The sequence below is a fragment of the Quercus suber genome, unplaced genomic scaffold, assembly GCF_002906115.3.
Source record: "Quercus suber isolate HL8 unplaced genomic scaffold, Cork oak 2.0 scaffold_69, whole genome shotgun sequence".
NCBI lineage: Eukaryota > Viridiplantae > Streptophyta > Magnoliopsida > Fagales > Fagaceae > Quercus > Quercus suber.
In genome coordinates this window covers 1,404,626-1,417,307 of record NW_027069534.1, presented here as the reverse complement: position 1 = coordinate 1,417,307, position 12,682 = coordinate 1,404,626, and the positions used below count along the sequence as shown (strand labels likewise).

Below are 12,682 nucleotides of genomic sequence, written 5' to 3'. Positions count from 1 at the left end.
AGAGCTCTTGGCTGACATTTGCTTGTTTTTTGTTGTTGTTTGGAATGCATTTTTTCCCGATTTTTGCTTACAGTTAATTTTCTTTGTTTGTTATTATTTGAATTTTTATTCAATCTTTAGGCCATAAATAACTGGGAGGTTTCATTGATAGAGTAAATGAGAAAGTTCTATTAGAATAGAACTCAAAATAGCTATTTGGTGCTTTCGCCCAATTGTGAAAGTGGCAACTGTTCTGGTTTACCAATCTAGCTTCTTATCATGCTTGGACAGCAGGTGGTAAATTTCATTAGTCACTGGGTTTGGAAATTGTTTTTCCCAATCAATTTAATTGAAAATGAATCTTTAAGTATTCACTATTCAGGTGGTGAGTGGTCATTTCAATCCATTGAACTCAACCATTTGCAAGAGATTTTGGAGGCCTAATTATCAGGATTAGGAAATGGTTCTCCAGTTTTAGAACAAATGGAGAGAATCTAAATTAGAAAACACTAAGAGGCAATAGAGAGAAATTAACAAGAAAGAAGATGAATGAATATGTTAACAATGACCATAGTCTTGCTGTCAATAACAAATGCTGCCTCAAAGCTGATTGAAACTTTTGATTTTCTGTGTTATACGTATGTGTCAACTCTGTCAAGCTCTGCAATGCTTTTCTGAACTAGTGCTCCTCGTGAGGAAGAACCTCAGCATTTGATACTACAATCTAGCAACAATTGGTAGGCAACAGAAGCAACTAATTATATATATATATATATATATAAAAAAAAATTTCCTCTAGAATTTCGTTATATCAAGTACAAGTGACTTGTTCCTTTTTTTTTTTTACTTCCAATTCAGCGGAGAACCGCCCCTTTTTTGGATTTTCTGGACTTGTTTGCCCATGACCCCAAAATATTGCTATTATTGGTTCACCCAATCTTAAGATAAAATTTCCATTGTCAAGAAGTACCCCTACAGAGTTAGGCATGCCAGAGGTACATTTGAAATAAGGAACTCGTTTTTCTGTTAGGACTAAATTACCACCCTCAGAAAGTTCACTCCTCTTTGATTATATTTTTAAATTGCTGCATTTTAGTTCTGGACTTTTCTAGTCAACCAAATTCCTCCATTCGGGTAAATTTCTGAAAACATTGTCAAAGTAGTTGCCTTTTTGATCCATGATATTGAAAGACATGATGTCTCTATGCACGTTTCTTGTGGAAGAATTTGTATTTATCCTCCTCAAAACTCCATATTGTAGAAGAAATCAAAGGTAGGAATACAAACATTGAGTGTCCAGATCATCTCCCTCCACACAAGTCGGGATGTGGGGCACCCTTGCCTGAAACAACCAAAGTATGAGTCAAAGAATTAACACGCATCAACACAGATAACAAAAATTTCCATTCGACAGAAAAAGAATGAGACCATTCATCAGGATGACGAGAGAGAGAGAGAGAGAGAGAGAGAGAGACCAAGTCGTATTATTTATTATACCAAAAATCACAAGCTTAGCTACTCAATTGTTCATTTGTTTGGTAGCTTTGCTTATGAACCCAAGTTCATTTTCAGCTCTATTATCTGGACAGTTAATATGATTGTTTGATCGATGTTAAATTTCACTTCGAGGTAGGTTGAGTCTATATATAGTATGGGTTTGGATACAATGGTTAGTTGCGGCGCGTTTTAGGCTGTGCGTTTTCTCCCTTTTTTTTTTTTTTGGCCGGCTTTTTTGACTTTTGGAGACAAAATTTACTGTGTATGTACTGTGCGTGTATTGTTCACTCACTGTTTATGCACTGTTCACACATTAAAAATATTAAAAATGGGTCCCATAGTACTATTCATATATTTAAAAATTATTTTTCTACAGTGTTTTCAGCAACAATTAGTTTTTAGCAACTTTCAGCAACAATAAGTGCTATCCAAACAGACCCATAGGACTTTAGGCTGCGTTTGAATCGGTGGTAAATGATTTCAGGAAATCATTTACCACCTGACCCATGTGTTTGGCTGGCAAAGGAAAATTCATTTTCCGGAAAATATGCTTAAAGTTTGACCAAATTTTCACCCTTGACCCGGAAATCATTTGAAGCCCTTATTTTACCTTCAAATGATTTCCGGAAAAGAGAGAGCCAGAGCCGAACCAAACCGAGCGAGAGAGAGAGCGAGAGCGAGAGAGAGAACGAGCCTTCGACTTCGACTTCGCCGGCGTTCACGAGCCTTCGACTTCGCCGGCGCCACTATGGGGTTTTTTTTTTTTTTTTTTTTTTTTTTTTGCAGGGGCCACGGCCCCCCCAAGCCACTATGTGGCTCCGCCCATGTCTCTCTACAATTTACTCAAAATCATGGATGACTTTGCTGCCACAAACTCAGACCTACCGCCTTTGTCGCTACCACAACAAACTCAATCAAAACCATCATCAACTGTCCGCTGCAGAAACTTGATTGCCACCTCCATAATCATCCCCACAAAACTCTCCTTCACTACCGCCGCAACAACAATGAAACCGTTCCAAAGCTCCAACACCTTCCCCAAAGAGAGAGAGAGGGAGATGAAATACTGAGAATTTGAGATAAAGAAAGAAAGACTTGAGAAATAAAGAGTCTGACACAGAGGAGAGAGAAAGAATAAAAGGGATTAAAATATTATTATTTTGTTTTGGTGTAGTGTTACAGTACCATCATATATTTAAGATGGTATTGTAGCACTATGCTAAAAAAATTTATGATGATACTGTAGTACTATGCCAAAAAAATTTACAAATTTTCATGTTTAGCCTTCCGATTGTTGAGACATATTGGGTTGAATGCTAAATTTTGGTTACATTTAGCATATCCCTGACTCGTTGTGTATGCTCTTACAATTAAATTCCTCTTGTTTTTTTTCTTAAAAAAAGAAAAGAAAAAAACCTCTTTATTTCGTATTTTTTTGGGTAATGTGAACATTCTTTCAATTTTATTGTAATGTTTTGAATATTATTATTAACATTCTGGAGCTAATGATATATCGAAGAGAATAAATTGAGCATGGTTTTGGGTGCTCTCAAAGCTTTTACTGTGTCATGATAAATTCTTTATTTAGTGAAAGTTGGGATATAACATTGAAAATTTTGGGTTTGACCAAAGAGTTTGGTAAAAGATTGATTGCAAAGATAAGGCAAAATCATTTGCAGGTTTAATGGAAAATAGAAGAAAGAATGATATGTTAGAAATGGTCTAAAAAATCGATAATGAGCTGCCTAGTGACTGTTTGTATATTCTATTTAATTTTTTTTTTAAGTTCCTCTTCAACCAATTGTACTAAAATAACATTCACACGTTTTCTCATGGTCTTTCAACAAATACACACCAAACAAATTGTCACAGGTAGAGACACCTACATGCGCTTGGCCACATTTTTCTTAAAATAATTTTTTTGGATACTAGGTACAAAACAGAAGACAAAAAACAGTCTCCAAGAAAAAATAGCCTCCAAAAGAGAAACAAAGAAGCACACTTTTTTGCTTTTGGCACCCATGACTTACATTTGTTTTTTTGCACTTGGCTTCTTAGCTTCTAACAACTATGGAATCCCTTTATTATAATTTGCAGTAGATAAAGGAACGATATGCATTATTTTGGCTACAAAGACTGCACTGATTGTAAAGACAGAGTTAAGACAGTACCTTGTGCCCATCAATATGAACTTGAAGAAGTCTCAATCTCTTGAGAAACAATCGCTACCATTGGGTTTTCTGAAAGGCGTTGGAAATATAGAGGAATTTGAGGCACGTCCACTTGCATCACTCCTTCAAGAATTTGAACTACTTGGCCCATAGTTGGTCTATCCCTTGGATCATCTTGAATGCACCAACAAGCAACTTTACAGGCTCTAGTTAGCTCTTCCATGATGGCATTTCCCTCTAATTTGTTATCTAGTAGTGTCAGAAGGTTTTCCCCTTTGTTTATCGCAACTGCAACACGAGCTGGAAAGTAGTTACGTATCTCTTCATCATCACCATCTAACATGTCCATATTTCTCCTACCAGATACTATCTCGAAAAGAAGCTTCCCATAACTGAAAACATCAACTTTTGGAGTAACAGCTTCACCTGAAATCCATTCTGGTGCTAGATAGCCCCTAGTTCCCCTTATGGTGGTCAGCACACGACTGACGTCCCGTCCAATTATTTTTGCGAGACCAAAATCAGCCACTTTTGGATTATATTTAGCATCCAACAATATGTTCTCAGGTTTGATGTCAAAATGCATGATACAATCTCTGCAGTTATCATGAAGGTAAGCCAACCCTTTGGCAATCCCAATTGCAATTTGATATCTTGTCTTCCAATCCAAAATCTTGGAAGTATTTTGGAACAAATGGGATTCTAGAGAACCTTTTGGCATGTAATCATAGACAAGAAATCTTTTTGAAACTTCTACACAAAAACCACGTAGGCAAAGAAGATTGACATGTTGGATTGCTCCAAGAGTACTAATTTCTGCACGAAATTGCTTCTCACCTTGCTCTAGACTTCTTATTTTCTTCACTGCCATAGCTCTTGAATTTGGCAATGCCCTTTAAAGACAGAACCAAAGCCTCCCTCCCCAAGTTTTTGGGAGAAGTTCTTTGTTGCTCTTCTCAAATCTCGATGCTTAAACATAATTAAAGAAAATTCCACTTCCTTGAGTGCACCAGTGGAATGCCTCCAAATAATTGAAAATACAATGCCAATGAGAAGGATGAGCACAATGAGAACTCCAACAATCCAAGCAACCTTTTTTGATATCTTGATTTTGCTTCCCATTGAAACGCAAACATGAAAATCTCCACCTAACTTATTATCAGAAGAAAGTTGTTCTAGATTTCTGAGTTTTCCTCTGTAAATTAAACACTTATTATTATAAGAGTAAGCAACACAAAAACAATTGCTTAAGCAATATAATTTGCATTCTTCAACATTTTTGACAACCGGATATTCTGCTGCTTTTACAAAGCGCATATTAGGCATCGTGAGGAGCTTGTTATCTGAGCATTCTAAAGGCTTGCTTCTCTGACACCCTCCTGTGTACTCAAGAAAGTCCCACTCCCTTGGAGCTTTTGGTCTAAATCCTTTGGGGCAATCACAAAGAGGTGAATTCTGCTCATTACAAATGCCATTGTCCCCGCAGATACCCAAAATCTCACAACGATGCGGAGGTGTCTTCCAAACTGAATTCCATTGGTGTAAATCATTGTTCCATACATAGAGAATGAACTCCCCGGTGACATTCAAAACAAATCTTGCGAACTTATAAGGGGAAACAACAGAATATATAAAATAGCTTTCGGATACGTTAACGTATTGGTTAGTCAATTCTTTTGCAGACAGATTCCTGCCATACTGATTATCATTATAAAATAATGACAAATAACCCGTTCCATCTTTTTCTAATAATGCAGCAGAGTAAGGCCCATCAGTTAGAGGAGAAGATGAATAACCACTTTGAAAGAAAATTGGATATATTTTGAAGGCAGTCCCTGGCAGCCATGTATTGGTTGCATCCCCAAAAGTCTGATACAATACAGTATTATCAAATTTACTATTTAAAATAAAATTTCCGTTGTCAAGTAGCACCCCTATCCCAATGTTAGAACCAAAAGAACCGAGTTTGCCTGGAAAAACAGAAGGCACACCTTTGCTATGAAAAACAAGAAACCATCGTCAGAAAACTGTAGTATTGGGTCCGAGAATGCACCATAAGCTTCCCAAACCACCGTAAACTCTGATACAATTTTATACCATATGCCTAGGTGATAGTGACGAGACGTACCTGCTTTACAGAAACCCATCTCAGAAATTCCACTTTCTGAAATAAGGGTCTGGTTCCACGCTAGAGACTGACCTGGGTACATGGTATCAGATGCAGTGACAAGATGGGCTTTAATTGACATGATGAGGAGAAGTATAGCCAAATAAGACCATGAATTCTCGCCTGGGGTGTAGCTTTCCTGCTTTTGGCTTCTGCTTTGCGCCATACTGCAATTGTAGAACTTAGTATGTGAGAGTTGTAGATTTTTGTTGCTTGGAGTAGAGCAAAATCATATCAAGAGTCAAGTGAGAGTTTTATGTTCTTTCCTTTTTTTTTTTTTTTTTTTTTTGGAGAAGAAAGATAATGTCTAATTAATTGAATGGACAGTGTTTATTACACAATTGTGTTTTACCCTGCACATAGGTAGGCTTTGATTACATTAGGCACTTGACCAAACCAAACTGTTGACTGTTGACATCTCCAAGTCTTTGGTCCCGCTCTTTAGATGTGGGAAAAAAAATTAATTTTAGAGCTGTGAAATTACCTTTAATTTTTTTTATAAAAAAATTATGTTTTTGAATTCTGGACTTTTTCTAGTCAACCGATGACATGCAACTGCATATGGAAATGGTGGAAGGGAAGAGCAGTTGTATAGCAGTATAGGATGGAGCAGTAGGGATGAAACTCTGAACATTTTTGTTGAAAACATTAAGAGGTGACAATTGAACTACAGAGCTCTTGGCTGACATTTGCTTGTTTTTTGTTGTTGTTTGGAATGCATTTTTTCCCGATTTTTGCTTACAGTTAATTTTCTTTGTTTGTTATTATTTGAATTTTTATTCAATCTTTAGGCCATAAATAACTGGGAGGTTTCATTGATAGAGTAAATGAGAAAGTTCTATTAGAATAGAACTCAAAATAGCTATTTGGTGCTTTCGCCCAATTGTGAAAGTGGCAACTGTTCTGGTTTACCAATCTAGCTTCTTATCATGCTTGGACAGCAGGTGGTAAATTTCATTAGTCACTGGGTTTGGAAATTGTTTTTCCCAATCAATTTAATTGAAAATGAATCTTTAAGTATTCACTATTCAGGTGGTGAGTGGTCATTTCAATCCATTGAACTCAACCATTTGCAAGAGATTTTGGAGGCCTAATTATCAGGATTAGGAAATGGTTCTCCAGTTTTAGAACAAATGGAGAGAATCTAAATTAGAAAACACTAAGAGGCAATAGAGAGAAATTAACAAGAAAGAAGATGAATGAATATGTTAACAATGACCATAGTCTTGCTGTCAATAACAAATGCTGCCTCAAAGCTGATTGAAACTTTTGATTTTCTGTGTTATACGTATGTGTCAACTCTGTCAAGCTCTGCAATGCTTTTCTGAACTAGTGCTCCTCGTGAGGAAGAACCTCAGCATTTGATACTACAATCTAGCAACAATTGGTAGGCAACAGAAGCAACTAAAATATATATATATATATATATATTTTTTTTTTTCCTCTATAATTTCGTTATATCAAGTACAAGTGACTTGTTCCTTTTTTTTTTTTACTTCCAATTCAGCGGAGAACCGCCCCTTTTTTGGATTTTCTGGACTTGTTTGCCCATGACCCAAAAATATTGCTATTATTGGTTCACCCAATCTTAAGATAAAATTTCCATTGTCAAGAAGTACCCCTAAAGAGTTAGGCATGCCAGAGGTACATTTGAAATAAGGAACTCGTTTTTCTGTTAGGACTAAATTACCATCCTCAGAAAGTTCACTCCTTCTCTTTGATTATATTTTTAAATTGCTGCATTTTAGTTCTGGACTTTTCTAGTCAACCAAATTCCTCCATTCGGGTAAATTTCTGAAAACATTGTCAAAGTAGTTGCCTTTTTGATCCATGATATTGAAAGACATGATGTCTCTATGCACGTTTCTTGTGGAAGAATTTGTATTTATCCTCCTCAAAACTCCATATTGTAGAAGAAATCAAAGGGAGGAATACAAACATTGAGTGACCAGATCATCTCCCTCCACACAAGTCGGGATGTGGGGCACCCTTGCCTAAAACAACCAAAGTATGAGTCAAAGAATTAACACGCATCAACACAGATAACAAAAATTTCCATTCAACAGAAAAAGAATGAGACTATTCATCAGGATGACGAAAGAGAGAGATAGAGAGAGAGAGAGAGAGAGAGAGAGAGAGACCAAGTCGTATTATTTATTATACCAAAAATCACAAGCTTAGCTACTCAATTGTTCATTTGTTTGGTAGCTTTGCTCATGAACCCAAGTTCATTTTCAGCTCTATTATCTGGACAGTTAATATGATTGTTTGATCGATGTTAAATTTCACTTCGAGGTAGGTTGAGACTATATATAGGACTTTAGTCACTAAGTTATCTTAACTAGGTTATCCAAGCAAGTGCATTCGATTCTAAGTAAACATGATTTACACCATTTCAAAGCTACACATAAGTACATAACTACTACGCAAGCTATACACTAACAAGAAAAACCAAGTAATAAAACAAATCCGTATATCCCAAATCATACTCATACAGTAACAAGGAATACCGTAGTAAACTATTTTAGTTTATTTTGCGAGGAGAGTGACTGCCACGTCAAATACACAGCACCCGATCAATTGAATTATGCTAGGGACACAACCTTAGGAACAATTTTGTGCCACAACTCGTCACATGGCGAGTTGTGATTGGTAAAGGTATGTCAATGGGCCAGGGGACACATTTTTACCAACCACAACTCTCCATGTGACAAGTTGTGGCACAAAATTATGCCAAAGATTGTGTCCCTAGTATAATTCGGATAAATTAATTCTCTCTAGGCCCAAGTTACAATAAAGCTTTCTTGAGTTTAATATACAGAGCCATATTCAGAATCTGAACCAACGACCTCCCCACCAAGTCCACCCTCCATGACCTCCATTGGCCTTAGCATACGACAAGAACGAGGCCACACTTTATCAATGTTACACATTAGGTCCTCAAACAGAAAACCTTCAAAGGCCTTCAAGGTATCATCAGTGTTCTCAGCACCAATTAATGGGCTTTGCCTCAAAGTGAATACAAAAACTCCAGCCATGAAAGAGCTCTACCATCACGTTTGCAAGTCTTACAAACTCAAAGTATGTACTCTACGCCAATTGTTAAAAATCAAGTCGCAAACTCACTCTACCCCTGGAAAAATATAATGCAATTATTTCATAAATATATAATGTAAAATTTATAGATTAAATAGTGCAGGTGTTGTTTAAAAATATATTTTTTATTTTTATGTGTGGTATGTGAAGGAAAAAATGATATATTTTTCATTCAACAACAATGACTAATTTTATAATATATCCAAGAATATTAAAAAAAAAAAAAAAAACTCTACCTGCCATTCAATGGAACACATATAATGTGTTACATTAAATTTAAATTATTATATATATGAGTTTAAAATTGTAATTTTTTTCAAATATAAGTACAATGTCTATATTGTTGAAAGTTGAATTTTAAGGCAATCTTTTAAATATATATCTTTTTTATTGATTTTTTGGGCCATACCTCTAAATTCTAATGCCTATTTTGTTTTTATTTTTTAGCCTAAAGTTTGGCCTAAATAGAATAAAATTTCTTACTTTTCAACCCAAAAATTAAAGAAAAAAAAAAGAATTTTTAGCCAAAAATTAAAAAAAGAAAAAAAGAAAAAAGAAATTTTGGATTGAAAAGGATTGAATTGGACCTTAATGGACTGAAGTGGACAGACTGGTCATGTGAACTAAAGTAGACTGAATGGACTAATTGGACCAAAGTGGATGGAATGGGTGGAATGGGTTCAATTGGACCAAATGAATTGAAGTGGACCGAAATGCTACATTTTTTTTAGTGAAAAAATAGAAACCGAAATATTATGTTGGTGTGGCTCAAAAAGAGAATAGTAACAATAAATACTATGTTTCAGCTTTTAGATATTATATAAATGATATATTTGAAGCATATTTTATATTTAGAGAGTTTAGGACATGTTGTAGTATTTTATTTAGTATTGTTATTATTATTCCAAGGTCCACACAACATAGTTTGAGGCCTAAGCTGATTATTTTAAGTAAGATTCTTTAATAATTAAATCAAATAAATAATATTTATTTAATTTTTTATTGCATATTATTTTTGGTTTTGAAAAACATTATTCTTGTTTTTTGATATTGCAAAATTTTTTGGTAAATAAAGATTGCAAAATTACTAATTTGGTTTTCAAATTTAGATATTATTAGGTTTCTCAAAAAAAGAAAGAAAGAAAGAAGAAGATATTATTAACATTTATATTACCAATTACCATGTTGGGAGCATTATTGAAGGTGAGAGAAAGAATACAAATTTACTTTTATATTTTTCTTTTTTAAAAAGTCCATTATCAATTTATCATTGTACAATTTTTTAAAAATACAAATTTCGGGGTTTCTTTTTTAATTTATTTACAATGGATGTCTTTGGAACCTTTATGTAAATTTTTGTTGCATTGGGGGCCATAGCTAGAGCCAGCCCTGCATTTTATTTCTCTTATGTTGTATATATGTTAAGACAAATATAAAGGATATTTTTTGTATAATTTATCCAAAATTAATTGATTTTTATTCCTTTCACGTTTTCAAGAACTATTAATATAATGTGGGTAGAAATTAATAAAGCAACTAAAAAGGTGATCCAATTAGATTGATTTTTTTAAAAAAATATTTGTTAGTTTTCTTTTCAAATAGTTTTGAAAATAAAATAAGAGTATAATAGGAATATTAGTAAATTAATTAATTTTATTTTTTGAAATAGGAAAATATTTTAGAACATTTCAAAATGGAGCAGAGGACAAACAAATTAAGACAGAGGGAGTATATATCGAGTCCAAATCTTCTGTCCCACTTTTCATGCTCCACTCTATACTCCACCAATAAATACTTACCACCTATTCACCTAATTAATTAAATATTATCATTATTGACTTATTAATTCTACAGTTATTAATTAATAGTATCACGTGGCAAGTATTTATTGGTGGAGTATAGAGTGGAGCAGGAAAAGTGGGATAGAAGATTTGGATTCGTATATATCTAGCAATTTCAAGAAGAAAGAGAGACAGTTAAACAACACCCAATAAGATATATGAAAAGTAATAAATGAGGATAAAAAAAATGTTATTAATAAAGAAAATAAGGTGGAAAACAATAATCATTTAATGCTATTTTTTCAACTGTTGAATTTATTACGGTATAAAAAATGTGTAATTTTTAAGGAATTTACATCACACGTAACTTAAACACACACACACACACACACACACACACACACACACACATATATATATATATATATATAGACTTTCTTCCCCAATTAAAAAACCCACTCTCCTTTCCTCCCTAAGATTAAGGTGCAGTCCAGGGCCGGCTCAACCTAAGATGCAACTTAGGCCATTGCCTAAGGCCCCAAGTGAGAGAAGACCCCAACAATGGGTGAAAGAAGGCCTGCATATTGCTTTAAAATCCAAAATACCAACCCAAAAAAGCCCAAATATTAATATTAAAAAAAAATATATATATATATATATTTAGAAGAAAATTTTACACTAATAATAATATTGTCTATGTGTTAATTAAACACCAAAATTTAGCCAATGCATGAAAATCTCTCTCTCTCTCTCTCTCTCTCTCTGTCTAGCCGTGCACTTTGTCTTTGCTTGATTCTCTCTTTCCGATGGTTGGAATTCCTTTCTATGCCTATGAATTTAGACTCTAGTCCTGCACATGCTAAAAAGATAGAACAATCTCATAACCCTCTCCAAAACTCCAAAATTAAAATTTATTACCTGAAATATTCTCTCTCAATCAGCCAAAGTTGTTGTTAGCTCTATCCTCTCATCTCTCCCTGAATCGGTTGGTAGTTAGAGCTGTTTAGGTCCCCTCCCCTATAAACTCGGCAGTCTCTTGAACATGTGAAATAAAAGTCTTTCCTTTTCCGAAATTCTTCTATCTTTCTTAGGCATCTTGACTTTCTTTTTTTAAGTATCCAATTTTCTCGTGGGTTTAAGACTTTAAGTACTTGGTAACTGGGTCTTGGTAGTTTGATATTTGGTAAACGAGATGAATGGAAAGGCTTTGCATTTTCTATGGTGTCGTACTGTATGACACATCCCAGACTTATCTTGTATTTTCTTCTTCTTTTTTATTTTTATTTTTATTTTTATTTTTTTAATAGTGTACACTTATTATTTGCTTTCGTTTAGATTTTTTAATTGGATTTCGCTGGAAACTTCTTTGCTTTAGATTGCCTTTTCTTAATTGTTTTTCGTTTTACATTTTCTTAGAAGTGATCTTTTTTTTTTGTGTGGGTAAAATAGAAGTGCTCATTTTATTTGTTTGATTAGAACTAATTATCATTTTTTTGCCGGTTGAGAGCGTTAGATGATCTGTTGCCGTGCTTTTCATGGTTGCTGCTTCCCTTTGTTTCTCTTATACACTGTCAACCTCATCATAAAGTATCAACCTCTAGATTTTTGGGTGAAAACAAAAAGAGAGGAGAAAATAAAACTGGAGTACAAGTGCTCACGGTAGCTCTTGAGAGTTGAGACTCCCTGATCCAAACTTGTCCTGAAATCAAGTACAAATTCAGACCAACATGTAAACGTTTCATTCTCACCAAAAAAAGAAAAAAGAAAAAACAAAACAAAACAGCAAAACCTAAAACAACACTCCAATCACAACATGTGAATGTTTCACTCCCAAAAATTCATCTCAGAATATAGAGTGAAGCAAGGACTCACTATGGTTTGAAGCATGGAGAGGGCAATGGGCGCCAAGATCAAGGCAGCTACAAATTAGACTCAGCTTGTCAAACAATGGTGAGGAATATTTGAAGTGAGGGGTTTGATTATGAATACTA

At 34.4% G+C, this 12,682-nt stretch overlaps 1 pseudogene; it reads right to left on the bottom strand.

Annotated features, from left to right (window-relative positions):
* Positions 1-3,612: 3,612 nt before the first annotated feature.
* Positions 3,613-4,853, bottom strand: LOC112028470 (G-type lectin S-receptor-like serine/threonine-protein kinase At2g19130; annotated as a pseudogene).
* Positions 4,854-12,682: the final 7,829 nt, after the last annotated feature.